At 38.4% G+C, this 16,383-nt stretch overlaps 1 protein-coding gene across 31 annotated transcripts in view; it reads left to right on the top strand.

The window, feature by feature from the left end:
• Nucleotides 1-16,383, top strand: part of TENM3 (teneurin transmembrane protein 3) — a 2,195,833-nt gene that overhangs the window by 820,119 nt on the left and 1,359,331 nt on the right. For all 31 annotated transcript variants that reach the window (XM_073341694.1, XM_073341703.1, XM_073341702.1 and 28 more), the window contains one exon: nucleotides 8,286-8,351. The gene's annotated coding sequence lies outside the window, so the exon portion shown is untranslated. The remainder of the gene's footprint in view (nucleotides 1-8,285; nucleotides 8,352-16,383) is intronic.

Here is a 16,383-nt window from a genome sequence, read left to right on the forward strand (position 1 = left end):
AAAAGTTGTCCCATGCTGGGATAGTGCAACACATGATGAGGCCTTTTTAACCTGAAGTTCTATTATACTGTTGCCAGCTAATAAGTGGTCTTAGTCTAGCAGGACCATACATCATAGGGTTCTTTATTGTAATGATAAAATATAAATTGAACCTTTTTCAGGCTAAAAACAATATAGTATAAACCAGTATTTCCATACATCAAAAATTAACAGCCTGAAAATGGCTTCTGTGAAGCATAGTATCTAAGTACTGAGTAGCTGGAGCCTGTCTGGAAAGCTGGTGTCATAGAATCATAGAATATCAGGGTTGGAAGGGACCTCAGGAGATCATCTAGTCCAACCCCCCCTGCTCAAAGCAGGACCAATCCCCAATTTTTGCCCCAGATTTCCAAATGGCCCCCTCAAGAATTGAACTCACAACCCAGGGTTTAGCAGGCCAGTGCTCAAACCACTGAGCTATCCCTCTACCCCCTCATGTGTCATGTGAATAATGGTGTGTCTCTTCTATCTAGATACCATACTCTTGTTTCTCTGTCACCTACTCTTCCCTCTCCCACAATTCAACTCATATCCCAAGAACTTTGCTCCTTTGTATTTTGGGCAATACAATTTTCTCAAAACACGCAAGCAACCAACCCCTCCCCCTTCCTGGCTCACCCCCCGCAAAAATAAAAATAAAAGGAAAAAAAATCTTTTGGCAAATGGTACTATAAATAACCACAACTTTTGATAATGTCAAGCTATGTGGACCTGCAAACTTGAAGACAAGTTAACCTTGGCTGTTAAGCAATATCAATCCAACTATAGTGCAATGCAACTTAATTCTAACATGAACGAGAAAAGCTATAGGAGACAACCAGTAAGTGGAGAAGAAACAGGAAATGAGGGGATGCTATTGTGTGCCAGTGCCCAGAGATCTATTATGGTACTTTTTCTTCAGGTCCACGCTCACCGTCCCTCCCTGTAATATTATTTTTTGTATGATGTAGTCAGTATTAGTATTAATTGGTCAGGAAGAGAGGAAACTGAATCTTTTCTTTGCAGTATGGACATGGTTGAACGCATGCATTGAGACACAGGCATACGATAAAATGGGCTAAGCTCTTAAAGGTTCCAAGATCCCATGTTTTTATGTAATAACAATAGCTTGGTTCTGCGAATGAAGTATGTGTAGAGAACTCTAGTTAGAAGTCTGTTCATACACATTAATGGCTAAAAACATGCTCATGAAATCTAAGTCACACGTAACGGTGTGTGTCTGATAGTGCACCCACATATATTCATTGTGCGTGTGTGTGTGTATAGATGGAGGTATGCTTTTGGGTGTATGTATTTAATTTGTGTGCGAAGTTACTCAATTTAGAAAGTCCATAGACCTTCATTTCACACAAACATATCATTTTTTAATATGCATTCATAAATCCATTCCTTGCTTACAGGAGTGGAAATGTATATAATAAATACAGTTGTTACTCCCTTTCTAGAGATAAGCTTTACATTTCAAGTTAAACTTTTAAATAATTTATTCTCTATCTATCCTTTCTGAAAGTCTAAACTCGTCACAAATTAGAACATGTGCATGTATGACTTTTTGTCATAGTATACATCTGATAGCAGTTGTTTATATATAGAATAAAATCCTGATCAATCTCTGACACTTATTCCTGACTTCCTGCTGCTTGGAAATGTGTACTGTAATAGCATTTGTATATTTTCTGTTCCCTTCAGATTTCAGGTTTCTGTTTCCTAAGAGCACAGAAAATTAGAAGAAAAATCAAAGACATTGTAACAGAAGGAAATAAAACTAGCAATTTGCATCCTGTTCTAAACAGACCCTTGTATGTGTGTGCATAGGAGTCTGTGTTTGTGCACACACTTATTTAACTTTGAATATCACACGTGTATAAATTATAGTACTATAAATTATAGTTTTCTCTCTTGCCAATAACTAGACAACAAGAGATAGCACTTAGTACAATACTTAAGGATAAAAAAAATCTCCTTATGTATAGCAGAGGAATTTTCTTAGAAAGGTTAAGTTATAAAATTAAAAATTGATCCATTCTCTTGTGCACCATGATGTACTAAATTCAACTGTACAATATTTGGCAAAAATTACCAGATTGCCATTGATTTTTACCTTTTCAGTGGATGCTATCCAGCAGCAAGTAACTTAGCTTTCTGAGGTGTATGAGGTTGCACACTGATTTAATCTATTCAGGAGAAGGGTAAGTAGTTTCAAAAAGGTGAGACAAACAAACAAAACCACTTTTCCTAGGATCAGTAGGAGTGAAGCTGCTGGAAGAGTGGATCAATGTAAAGAATTTCCCAACTTTCCAAGAAGCTTTCCGCCCTGATTCAACAAGGTACTTAAGCATATGACTAACTTTAAATACGTGAGTTAGTACTATTGAATCTGTTAACTTTACATAGCATCCACTGAGATGCAGCTACCGAAGTAATCTTGGACTTAATGGAAACAAATGTTCTTTGATCTACGTTTTCTCAGTACATGTATTAATTGTGCTGCTTTTATTAATAAATATGGGAAAAATTCTGGTCAGATTAAAGTGAATGGGAATTTTTCCATTGACTTCAGAAGGGCCAGGATTTCACCCTATTTCTCTTGTACATACATTTATGGCAAATCCAGGAGAGATCTGTCCCAGACTTTTTAGGTCTATTATGTGTACGGTTTGCAGATGAAGCTCTGATACAATGTAATATATGTTTGTTTGTTTTTCAAGTGTGCATTTGTCCCATAATTGCCTCTACATTTTTTTTTCCAAACTATGAAAAGACAGAAAAAATAGTGTTGCTTACAAGGAATTAGTATTTTTACTAATCTTGACTAAATGTTAAAGTTGAAAACTTAATTGCTTTAATTAATTTTTGTAGGACTGTTGATTAATCGCAGTTAATTCTCATGATTAACTCAAAAAAATTAATCGCGATTATCAAAAAGTAGTTATGATTAATCCACTGTTAAACAATAGAATACCAATTGAAATGTATTAAATATTTTTGGATTTTTTTCTACATTTTCAAATATATTGATTTCTATTACAACACAGAATACAAACTGTACAGTGCTCACTTTATATTATTTCTATGACATATTTGTAGTGTAAAAATGATAAACAAAAGAAATAGTATTTTTCAATTCACCTAATACAAATACTGTAGTGCAATCTCTTTATCATGAAAATTTGACTTACAAATGTAGAATTATGTACAAAAAAAGGGATTCAAAAATAAAATAATGTAAAACCTTAGACCCTACATGTCAACTCAGTCCTACTTCAGCCAATCACTCATACAGACAAGTCTGGGTACAATTTTCAGGAGATAATGCTGCCTGCTTCTTGTTTACAGTGTCATCTGAAAGTGAGAACAGGTGTTCTCATGACACTGTTGTAGCTGGCATTGCAAGATATTTACGTGCCAGATACGCTAAAGAGTCAAATGTCTGTCCATGCTTCAACCATCGTTCCGGAGGACATGCATCCATGCATCCAAGATGATGGTTTCCACTCGATAGCGATCCAAAGCAGTGCAGACAAATGCATGTTGATTTTCATCATCTGAGTCAGATGCCACCAGCAGAAGGTTCATTTTCTTTTCTGGTGGTTTGGGTTCTTGTTTCCGCATTGGAGTGTTGCTCTTTTAAGACTTCTGAAAGCATGTTCCACACCTCGTCCCTCTGAGATTTTGGACGGCACTTCAGATTCTTAAACCTTGAGTCGAGTGCTGTAGCTATTTTTAGAAATCTCACATTGGTACCTTTTGTGTTTTGTCAAATCTTCTGTGAAAGTGTTGTTGAAATAAACATGTGCTGGGATATCATCAGAGACTGCTATAACATGAAATATATGGCAGAATGCAGGTAAAACAGAACAGCAGACATACAGTTCTTCCCTACAGAGTTCAGTCACAAATTTAATTAATGTATTTTTTTAATGAGCATCATTAGCATGGAAGCATGTCTGGAATGGTGGACGAAGCATGAAGGGGCATACAAATGTTTAGCATATCTGGCATGTAAATACCTTGCAATGCCAGCTACAAAAGTGCCATGTGAATGCCTGTTCTCACTTTCAGGTGACATTGTAAATAAGAAGCAGGCAGCAGTATCTCCCAGAAGTGTAAACAAACTTGTTTGTCTTAGAGATTGGCTGAACAAGAGGTAGGACTGAGTGGACTTGTAGGTGCTAAAGTTTTACATTGTTTTATTTTTGAGTGCGGTTATGTTACCAAAAAAATTCTACATTTCTAAGTTACACTTTCAGAATAAAGAGATTGCACGACAGTACTTATATGAGGTGAATTGAAAAATAGTATTTCTTTTGTTTTTTACAGTGCAAATATTTGTAATAAAAGATAAATATAAAGTTAGCACTGTACACTATGTATTCTGTGTTGTAACTGAAATTAATATATTTGAAAATGTAGAAAACATCCAAAATATTTAAATAAATGGTATTCTATTATTGCTTAATGGTGCAATTAATCGTGTTTAATTTTTAAATCACTTGACAGCCATAATTATTTATGAGAAATATACAGCCATTTTGAGGTCTAAGCATTTGAAGTGTATGTGAAATTCCCAGGTAAATTCTCTCATGCAATTTGTGTTCACCAAGATATGCCAAACTCTGGTGAGGCACAAGAACCATGCAGGAAAAAATTCAACACTGCTGTTTACCTTAAACTATAGAATGGTTTTATATATATTGTTTTAATGCCCCCACAGGGTTTTGTTTGTTTGTTTGCTTTTTAAGTTTTCACCATTTCTAAAAATATAAAATAAACTGTACATATTTTCCTATAGATCTCCCTTTTACATTCTCCCACAGAATTCCATGCCTCAGAAGCTTCCTAATAATTATTATTCATGTTTACTTTATCATGTCTAGAAAAAATAACTATCAATATCATCATGTAAAACATTGCCTAATAAACTAACTACAAAAAGGAAAGCAAGAACTCCCTAAAACATACAGTAAATTCTGCTGAACTTCTCAGCACTATATTGTAGAATTCATCTTCAAATATACAAAATAAATTAATTTTAAAAAATCAGCTCTAACAAAAACATCTTGAAAGGTGCTACAAATGAGGTTGGGTACATGTGGGGACAGCATTCCAGGGTTTGGGTCATAATGGAAAATGTCCTGTTTCTGGTACTCTTGAGATTATTCCAGCTTCTATAAGCAAATCCAACCTCACGGCATGAATTTAGATGTATGATTTGCCCCCTATGGAAATTTGGTGGAAATTCTGCATTAACTTAACCAGCTCATCCTTGTTCTAGTTATTGGAACAATTGTTTTAATACAAAACTTTGGCATGTCATAAAGAAATCCATGTGTCCAGCCAGCCAGCCAGCATTATTATTTAAATCACAGGGAGCCAGGACAAGAATCCTGGCCTTTCATCTCCAAAAAAATGCATGCATTTTCACTATCCCATGCACTAAATGGGATAGTCTTTTGCTTACAGTAGTAGTTGGTCCTTTATCTTCACTCAGGACCAACCACTACGAGGCGACTTTGCTCAGTTGTGCAGACAAAGCCATTATGTGCTACTGCAAAATCCTTGTACAGTGGTTGTTCATTTAACTCATTCTTAGCTTCCCGGTATTACTTGCTCTTCGCTTTTCATTGAGATTGACCTTGGGCACTTCAATAGCGCACTTCCATTGTTCTTCATTAACTTTATCCCACCTGAAACTGATTTTTTCCCCTTTATCCCATTAACCTTGGGAAATATTTTTTAGCATTTGGGTGTCCTGGCACTGGCAAAGGTTGCTCAGAACATCATGTTTTCAGTACTTTGGCCCTAATCCGTTCTGTTTTCTTGGTGGCCTAAAGCTTTAGAGAATAGGGAGTCTTCTATTGCTACTTCATGGTAAACAGGGACAGGACAGAGGCTTCATGAGGAGGGAGCTCTTGGTTGGTATATACTGGTGAGCAAAGGGAAATAACTGAATGGGTGGGGCTCATTTGCATTTTTGTCACATATCCGTTGGGTTGTCTTGGTTAAAACAGTTTAATTTTGAGTTTGGGGGTAATAAAACACTACTTTGCCGGTTGGGAAATGAAAGGACATGACGCTGTATGGTAAGGAGTCATCCTGACCAAAATAATGTAGTGTGGCGCAGGTGTATAGTGGAGCCTGAATAAAGCTAAGGAAAAAGGAGGACAAGGGGGGCTTCTCCCTTCAGAGGAGGGGGCAAGTGCATCCCCGGGGGCAAGGACTATGTTAAAGAATCCTATATACTATTGATCCCTCCTTGAAGACTGCAAAGATGTAGTGCACGGGCAGCACAAGGTACAGAGAGGGCTTTTGCTGAAGCCTCCTCTGGTTAGGGTCCCTCTGCCTCGCAATCAACTCTGTAATCGCTTCAGCTAAGTCAGGTGGTAGAGTCCCTGCAGCAGACCGGGCAAAATTTCCATGGGGTCGGAGACAGACCTGCCTGGATTCCTCCAACACTGGACTACAAGTGGATTTGCATCAAAGTGGGGGAGAGGAAAGGGAAGTAAGTAGCTGTTATAGGAACACACTGCCTTATAGGATAATCACACCATGGGAGAGGGAATGAAGTTAAGGCTATTGCTAAGACACCCTGGAGGGGTGGGAGTCTGTCTTAATAGATATATACAGATATTGTAGATTTATTATTGGTGGCTTTTCCGTGTTTAGTCTGTGTTCCCTTCATCACCAGTAAAATTTTCTTGGTTTTGTACAACGGACTCTGTGCTCACACAAGGGACTGTCCAAGGGGCCCCAGTTTCTGGGTGGGGACATGAGCTGGTATTGTTTGTAAAGTTTCCAGAAGTCGCCCTTAGATAATTGAACCGGCAGGAGGGTTACATTTGTATATGGTTTCAAGTCCTCATCAATGAGGTTCTTACAGCGAAGCCCACAGGAACACAGACTTATCAAAATGTCTGGATGCAATAAATGCAGCATATATCTGCAATCAGAACCAGGTTAATTATAGATGTTTAGGAAATATTTCAAAATGGTCATGTTAGATTTGGATGCTTGATAAATAAACATTTATATATTCCTTTATTTCAAGATGCATACAACTCAGAGGACATTGGCTAATTATTCTTGTAAGGGTCACAGTCACTCGCTGGCAGCTTCTGGATGCTTGAGTAATTCTGTGACCAAGATTGCTTGTTTTTCCTCACCAAGCACTGATTGGGGGCAGGGGAGAGAGCCTCTGCCTTCAGATGTGGACCTTACTATCATTATCCATGCCTTGGTCACCTCCTACTTCAATGCACTCTGCATGGGGCCACACTTTGTTAATTTGGAACCTTAAACTGGCACAGAATGTGGCTGACCACATATTAAGCAGTGCTTCCACAGGACATAACGCCATTACTCTTTAATGGGTGCTAGTTTCTGGTTAGTTTCCAAGGGGAGGATAAAGGTGTTACTTTTGACCTATAGAGCATTAAATAATGTGGGATCTGGTCAATTGAAAAATCACCTTTCTCCCTTTGTTATAAAGCTGCAGAGATAATTATCAGAGAGGTTGAGGTAGCAACCCCCTGTTTTAGAGGGCACAATAAATTTAAAATGCACAGTCCTTATGAACAGTTTTTATCTATTATTGTAAGTAACCCCTAAATTACTATAACTGAAAGGGATTAGAGGGAGACTCTATTTTTGTTTTGTTTTACTTTGTGCAGTTGCAGTAATCTGTGAATAGTTCCGTTTCACTGGTTCCCCTGTATACCCAGTAAATCCGTTTCCCACGTTGTTTGTGTGGGTCTCTCACCTAGCAACATGCAAAAGAAATATATTAAATACTGGTAAGACAACAAACAGCGGAAGGGGGCTTACATGCTGGTGCAGTAAATGAAACTACTTTTAATTTGCTCTCTTTTTTAATGGACTAGATTTCAAGTTGATGATTCCTTTTTAAAAGAAGGGGCTGCTGGCAAGATCTTTGACTCCGAATATTCCCCGTCACTGCCCTTTGTCTGACATTGCCCAGATCTTGACCTTTGTACCGTTCTGCATCGCTTTTTCTTAGCCTTTTAGCACCAGGAAAAGGATGAGGGACACGAAAGAGGGTAGCTATTTTGCAGGCAGGTACTAGCCTTGGTTTGGCTTGAGTTGTAGACACAGTCCACTGCAATATTTTGGTGATTTGTTTGAACATTCTTAAAACCATTTGTTTATATTAGGAATAAATGCTTTAAGGAAATCTATGTAGAAAATACATGTAGACACATGAATAACTTTATTTCTTGACTTTTTAGGTGGAGGGGATCTTGCAGGGGGGAAAGAAACAGCAGAATAAGAAACAGCAGATAAGAAAGAAAATGGTAAGAATAGATGAGCTTTTGTACTCAGAAGTTAAAGACTAACTTTTTGTTACATGTGTACGGTTATTAGAAAGGTGCAGATTGGTCTGACTAAATAGCATCTGTCAGGGACTCTGTTTTGACAGCACCTAATTAGGGGAAGAGAAAGAGATACATGTACTGTAAAAAGTACAGTGGATAAACAATTAAAGGAGGACATACAAAAGAGCAGTAAAAATCCCATGGGAGAAAAATCAGTAAAGATGATTAATGGTTAACAGCCATAAAATACATATTTTTAAGATGTCATCTTTGCTTTTATAGTTAGGATTTAACCACTATTAAACTAAAGCTTTTATCATAATTATGCTTTACAAAACACTGGTTAAATAGACACAATTACTGTCATCATAACCTTTGAGCCCCCTGTTTTGGCATTTCACAGGACTGTTATATAAGTTTGAGGCTCCTGGAAAGCAAATTTAGCTGAAATGTTCTAGTACAGTTGTGTGTGTGTGAAGCACAGCCACAGAATTCCTCTCAGATTTGCCTATTGTTGTAGAGAGGGGCTTTGTAATTACCAAGGGATTATAGCAGAATATGAAAGGCATTGAAAGCAGCTTTCTTGCAGCTCAGGAATGTGTTCTGCACAAACTCTGAAACAATCAGCCAGGGTAGTGAGGCAGAAGTATATTAAAACGTTAAGAGTTCATGAAGAAGGTCCTGCTAGAAACGCCTAATTAAAGAAATAAAAAGCGCTTTTAAAGAATGTCAAAGACTGTCATTTGATGTCTCCAGTAGGGGAAAAAAGGGTCTTCTGAGGATTGCAAATTAGATGATGGCACTACATAAATACAATGGATTCATCCTTTTTTTTTTCTCCACAACAAAAGTAATGAAAACGGAGCTTAATGGTACATAAATAAAAATAATTAAATAGAAGATAGTGGTGGTGGTACATTGCCTGAATTGATGTACAAGATTAAGAGGCCAATAATGCAGAAACAAGTTAGTTACTTTGGTATTTTATATAAGTTAGTCAACACTTTCAGACATGAATATCATGCAGAATTACACCCATTGTTTTAGCCCATAATTTTTAATTATATCTGGTTACTGGTTATGTTTTAGCGAACAAGGATCAGTCTCTTCTTCAATGCATTATCTCTGAATTAATTTCTACAAAAGAACCTAGTAAATTTTTACATTATTTTTCCTTGTCCCTTTTTTTTTTAAGGAAAGTAACATTTGACTCCAGAAGACCTGAGGCCTTGTTTCATTGAGCTATGGGATAGTAGTATAGATAGTAGGAACTGATGTCTGCTAAGGCCTACATTCAGAACTTATATTTTTGTTAGATTCATGTGCCCAATCTACTTAGTGGGGAAGTTAATGACAAAAGGTCTCTTGACTTCATGAGAGCAGGATTGGGCCCTGTGTGTTAAACTAGTGGCTTCCTCAATTTTGTTGAGATTTCAGCAAGCCAAGGCAACACACTCTAAAGTGCTGAACAGATATGACTAGTTAAGTGGTTTAACAGTGTGTTTAAACAAGTACAGGTGTGTATTAAGAGGATTCAATTAGATAAAATAAAGTAATTCTGAACTACAAACACTTTCTTTTAAATGTATGTACTGTGTTAGTAGAAGTTTTTTTGTTGAAAGGAGTAAGAGAAAATATTTGAGCTCTTTCCACTTCTTCAGTGGAATGCATTAGCGTATCTTGGTTTTATGTGCCTTTCAAGATGATGTATTAAGAGATTTAGCTCTGATACCATGTTCCATTTAATGGTGATTGGTTTGAATGTAATTTTTTTAATTGGCAAAATAAATTTTATGCAACCAGAGTGCAAAATTATTTACTCCTATGTATTATTTGGATGAATGGTTCATGGTATTGATTATATTCTTGAACATGTAATCTCCAGGCCAGAGGTTCAAAACCAGTTCCACTCAGTAACAATAAGTCTTCAAAAAGAAAAGGAGTACTTGTGGCACCTTAGAGACTAACAAAGGTGCCACAAGTACTCCTTTTCTTTTAGCGAATACAGACTAACACAGCTGCTACTCTGAAATAAGTCGTCAGTGGCCTATGTTAAGAGTCAATGACCACGGTCCAATTCCTGTTAGATGGATGTCCACAAAATCCATCAGAATATGGGCAGGCTATTTGTCCAGTTTTAAACCAGACAGTCCTCTTTTTGTGTGGTTTGTACCCAGTCCACTACTAGACAAAACTGAGCCATTTTGAAAAAGGCACCACTCTGACCCCACTGGCATGACCTTGCATCCACCATGTACAAACAGATTTTTCATAAATGAATGTTTGTAAAAAGCAAACATGTGACCACCATGACCCATGGGTCTTGAAGGCAGGTCTGCAGGGTTTCTGCGGTCATCAAGCTCTAGTCCTTCAGCCAACAGCTTACTGACATCAGGTAGAAATGGTATACCTTGAAGCCCAGCTCAGATAGAAGGCTTCACACCTGAACGGCAATTGAGGGAACACCAGAGCTCCTGATTTGCCTGTTTCCTCTCCTTAAACCAGAAGGAGGAATAGGAAGTAGGGTGACCAAGTGTCCGGTTTTCGATCGTAACACCTAGTTGAAAAGGGATCTTGGCAGCTCCAGTTAGTATCGCCAACTGGGCCATTAAAGGTTTGGTTGGCAGTGCTAAGGCAGGCTAGTCCCTACCTGTCCTGGCTGGCACCGCGTTGCTCCCTGGAAGCGGTCAGCAGGACCGGCTCCTCAGCAGGGGGGTCCCGGGGCTCCACGTGCCTTCCCACCACAAGCACAGGCTCCTCACTCCCATTAGCTGGGAACCAGCCAATGAGAGCTGGGGTGGTGGGGGCGGTGTCTGCAGGCAAGAGTGGCATGTGGAGCTGCCTGACCCCCTGCCTAGGAGCCAGACCTGCTGGCTGTTTCCGGGCGCACGCAGTGCAGTGCCATGACAGGCAGGCAGCCTGCCTTAGCTCCCACACTGCGCCACTGACTGGGAGCTGCCCAAGATAAGCCCACACCCCTGTTCTAGCCCTGAGCCCCCCGCAAACCTGGAGCATCCTACTGCACCCCAAATTCCTCCCCCCCAGAGCCCTCACCCCCAGCCCAGAGACCTCACTCGCCCTGCACCCCAACCCCCTGCCTCAACCCACAGCCCCCTTCTGCACTCCAAAACCTTCAGCCAGCCGAGTCTCCATAACTCTCGGCCCCACCCAAATGATGATGATGCTCTGTTTACATTTATATTTTTAAACCTATCAGTTAGCCAGTTTTTAATCCCTTTAGTGTGTGCTATGTTTATTTTATATCATTTAGTTTTTTAATCAAAGTGTTGTGAGGTATCAAGCCAAACACTTTACAGAAGCATGTATTGCATCAACACTATTACCTATACCAATCAAACTTATCTCAAAAGAAAAATGTCAAGTTAGTTTGACAGGATCTATATTCCATAAACCCATGCAGATTTGCATTAATTACATAACACTCCTATAGTTCATTATTTATCGAGTCCTATATCAGCTTCTCCATTATACTTCCCATGATGGATGTACAGCTGAGAGGCTTGTAATTACCTGGGTCATTCCATTTACTCTTTAAAAAAAATTGGTACATTAGCTTTCTTCCAGTCTTCAGGAATTTCCCCAATGCTACAATACTTATTGAAAATCAACATTAATGATCCAGCAAGCTCCTCAGGCAGATCTTTTAAAACTCTTGCATGCAAGTTATCTGGATGTGCTGTTTCAAAAATGTCTAACTTAAGTAGTTTCTTTCCCCCCCAAATAACAAAAGTAGTTATTGAACACTTATCTTTTCTGCATTATTAATGATAATTCTATCATTTCTATGCAGTAATGGATGTATATCATTGTGAGGATTCTTTTTGTGCCTAATATGTTTTAAAATTTCTCTTTATTGTCCTTAACTCTGTTTACTATAAAGTTCTCCCTCTGTCTTGGCTTCCCATATGAATTTTGTACAATTCTTAACTTCTGATTTATATTCATTGCTATCAACTTCCTGTTTCTTCCATTCGTTTTGTTTTATTTATTTATTTATTTATTTATTTATTTACAACTACATTTACTTGCCCTAAACCAGGTTGTTGTTTTTAACCACAGCCTTCTTCCTTAGTTGTGGGATTGTGGCTTTTCCAGCATCTGGTAAGGTTGTGTTAAATGATTCCCAATTATCATTCATATTTTTGATTGAATTCTTCCTCCCAGCTGATTTGGCTCATAGTTGTTTTCAGGTTTGCAAAATTGGCCCTATTAAAGCATCAAGGATATATATTATTTGTCTGCACTTTGTTCTGCTTGCCAAATATAAATGTGATCGAATCATGATCACTTTTACCTATCGTACTGTTAACTTTTAGTTCCGTGATCAGTTCCTCTATCATTTAGGACAAGGTCGAATATAGAATTTCTCTGCGTTGGTTGCAACATGTTTTGAATTCGGAAATTGTCCTCTACATTATTTAGATATTCCAATTATGTTTTAGTACAGGTAGCAGAAGACCTCCGATATGTCACTCAAAATGAAATCCCCCATGATTGCAGAGTTTTTTTTCCTACGCATTATAGATAGGTGCGTAAGGAAGAGTTCATCATATTCTTTAGTGCAATTTGGTGACCTGTAGCAGACATCAACTGGTACTTCGTCTTGTGTTTTATCTGTTACGAAATTGATCCATAAGTACTCACGACCATTTTCTTCAGCGTTATCAGTCCTAGCATTAGTGTATAGGCCATTCAAATATGTCTTCTCTTTCTATCCTTTGGTTTCCAAATTAATTTTGTTCTCAACATCTTGATTTTATGCTGAGTGCTTCTATCTTCCCTCCCCTTTTGCTAATAGTACCTCCTGACTACTCTGGCCTGCCTGTCCCTGAGAAGATTGATCCCTACGCTACTGGGGTAGAAACCTTCCAAATTATCCAGCCCCCATTCCCTGTAGAAGATGGACCAATGTTCCACAAAACCAAAGCCCAAACTTCATACCACTTATCTACCCAGCGATTCACTTCCAGTATAGTCTGCCTTCTGTCTTCCTTTGCTCATGGGATGGGAAGAATCTCAGAGAAAACTGCCTGGACATTCTTCTTTAGCACATTTCCAAGTTCCCTGAAGTTATTGACTCGCTGTGAAATATCCCACAATACAGTGTCATTAATGTTGATATGAACCATCACCAATGGATACTTGCCTGTTGACTTCGTATGACTATCCAATCTTAGAGTGACATCATGTGTCTTGGCTCCAGGAAGGCAACAGAGTGTCCTGTTGTTTGCCTTTCCCTTGCAGATTTTTTTTTAATTCATATGTGTATTGAATCTTCAACAGGGATCTTCCTTGTACAATTGGAGGAGGGTGACTATAAGGTGAAGAATGTACCTATTTATGATTTTAATGTTCCTTTGTTTAGCCTTAAATGGAGGACTCTCCTTTATATCTCCTTACCCTTCCACAGATCCTACTGTTCCTTCCAGCTTTTCTACTGTTATCCTAGTTCCTAAATGGTAGTCCACCCAGCCCTACTTCCCTAGATCCTAAATGGAATACACACCTCTCACTTCCCAGGTCCTAAATGAATGAGTAGTTTCCTTGCCTTCACTGAAGACCCTCAAGTGAACTAATTTGTGCTTACTAAGGATTGGGCAAAAACCCCATTGCTTACCAAGGCTGCTTTTAATTTAGCCACGAAGGTCACTGCAGATGGATGGAATTGGCTTTCTCTGTTCAAGAGTGCAGAGCCCACTATCTCTACAATATTCCCAGCCAGGGAAACAAGACACCAGGTCTTAGAATTACAGCTGAGTCTAGCATGACAGCACAAAAAATTAACCATTGAACTAGCAGGCAAAGTCCTTACCTCTTTAAAATATGGCTCTCTATAGTTAATTTTGCTCATATTAGCTTTATCTCTATTTTACTGGAGAGGAACTGAGGCTTGGAGAGATTGGCCTGGCCAAAGTCACACAGGAATTCTGCAGCAATTAGTAACTGAACCAAAATTTCTTGAGTCCTAGTTGAGACTCAAGGCAAGAATGTCCCTTACCTTAGTGGTAATGGTAACAGATGAGAGGAGCAAATGCTGTGCTGTGGGGACTGTGAGATGTCCTTTTGGATGCTTGGCCCATGAGACCTTTATCTTAAATGAAGGAAAGACCACCATTAGATGCAGTCCCCATTGCAAGGAACCAAGCCCAGGGCCTGCACGAAAAGACCTAGAAGAGAGGAAACTCAGACGGTGTTATTGACAGCCCTATTTTTCTCCCACACTGGTGATATCTTATTGCCAAATTGGAGGAGTCTCTTTGGGGAGGTGACCAATTCCTTCCTTTCCTTTCCCAACGCAACAATGCTTTACAAGATCCAGCTGAGGTTGTTGCATCTAGCAGTGAAGGGGACAGTCTCTGGCCATTTACTCCCTAGAGTTTTAGGATCTTGTAAGGAGGGCCCATTGTGCCACAGGAAGCCATGGTCTTGACTGTAGAGCACTTTGACCTTTATGGACATGGTTTCCACAATCTTGGAAGGACTCTAAGAGCATCCATCTGTTTTACTTTCCTCAAGGACACTGAGGAAATTGTCACAAGATTTTCTGACGAGCCAATGATTTGCCCAGCCCTAAAGCAAACACCTCTAAGAAATACTGCTAAATATTGCTGGCAGACTCTTTTCCCCCATATAAAACATTGTATTCACTGCTGAGGAGAAAGGGAGTCAGATCTCCCAATAGAGGAGATGCTTTCCACAGAAGATTTTCTGATTGGAAGCTGTGAAGAAATTAGCCTTCTTGCTGAGTGTCTGTGTTATGCTTACTAAGCTCTTCCTGAATACCAGATCCTTCTGGGAACATGCATATTGGATCAGATTGGTCCATTTAGTGAGATATCCCATCTCTGAAGGTGGCCAATATCATTTGCTTCTTGAGTTGTCCTGATTAGAGCAACATAGTCCTCAAGAATACTAGTGTGGCTTGATCGTTTTCAAACTCTTGGATTTAACATTTCCATTAATTTAAATTCTGAAAATAATACTTTGCATTTATATAGTGCTCTTACCTGAGATCACAAAGTATTTTGTGATGGCATTGTTCTCACTTCACAAAATAAAGATGAATGCCAAATTTCAATAAAATACAAAATAGTTGTATAATTTATGAACCCTTTAAAATGTGATTTACAATGCTAACAGATTAAACATAACTGGACTGAATGTTACTATAACATGCATCATTTGATGAAATCATTGTCAATTACAAAGGGGGTTTTGCCTAACTGATGACTGAGTGATATACTATCTCCCTTTGAATTTGAGTCTGAACAGCCTCCTCTGGAAGAAAAAAAACACATCTGGGGAGATACATGATTTATTGAGAAATATTCTGGAACTGTTCCCAAAAACGGAGTGTTATGCTTCAGTGATTTTATAGTTTGCTTAATGGAAAATTGAACTGTCTACTTGATATAAGTGATGCAATGCATATTTTTACAGATTTTAGCATGTTCTGAGTACTTGCCTGTTACTGATGGATATGTAATACTTTCTTTTAAATGAGTCTTTAAATGCATTTGATTATAATTCTTCCCAGTTACATAACTTCCATAATTCTGTTGCAATTAGAAATGTACCACAATAATTATGGATGGATGACTCTGCACTTCTTGTGCCTATTGTATTTATTATTAGGCACATTTTGTGGAAGATAAGATGTTTGTCAAAGGTGTTAACTTCAGGAAATTGATTCACAGACAACAGTATGAAATGTGCCAGAAATCTTTGTATATCCGTATTATTATGAAAAACTATACTTACAGAATTATACTTTGCTGTTACTTGAGCATCATGTATTTCAAATGTTCATGTTGTCTTCACAAGTGAAGTGTGTAGGTGTTTTGCATAATTTTATTCAAATATGGTATTTTGCCATTTAGTCAATGACATGTGTTTGGGAAATCATTCCAGCTACATGAAGAGAGTGAAGTACTGACACTTCCTCAAAATAGGGCCAAGAATTAAAACAAATCATCCGAGATTGCTTCAG

This window comes from Lepidochelys kempii, chromosome 4 (genome assembly GCF_965140265.1).
Source record: "Lepidochelys kempii isolate rLepKem1 chromosome 4, rLepKem1.hap2, whole genome shotgun sequence".
In the NCBI taxonomy this organism is placed as follows: domain Eukaryota; kingdom Metazoa; phylum Chordata; order Testudines; family Cheloniidae; genus Lepidochelys; species Lepidochelys kempii.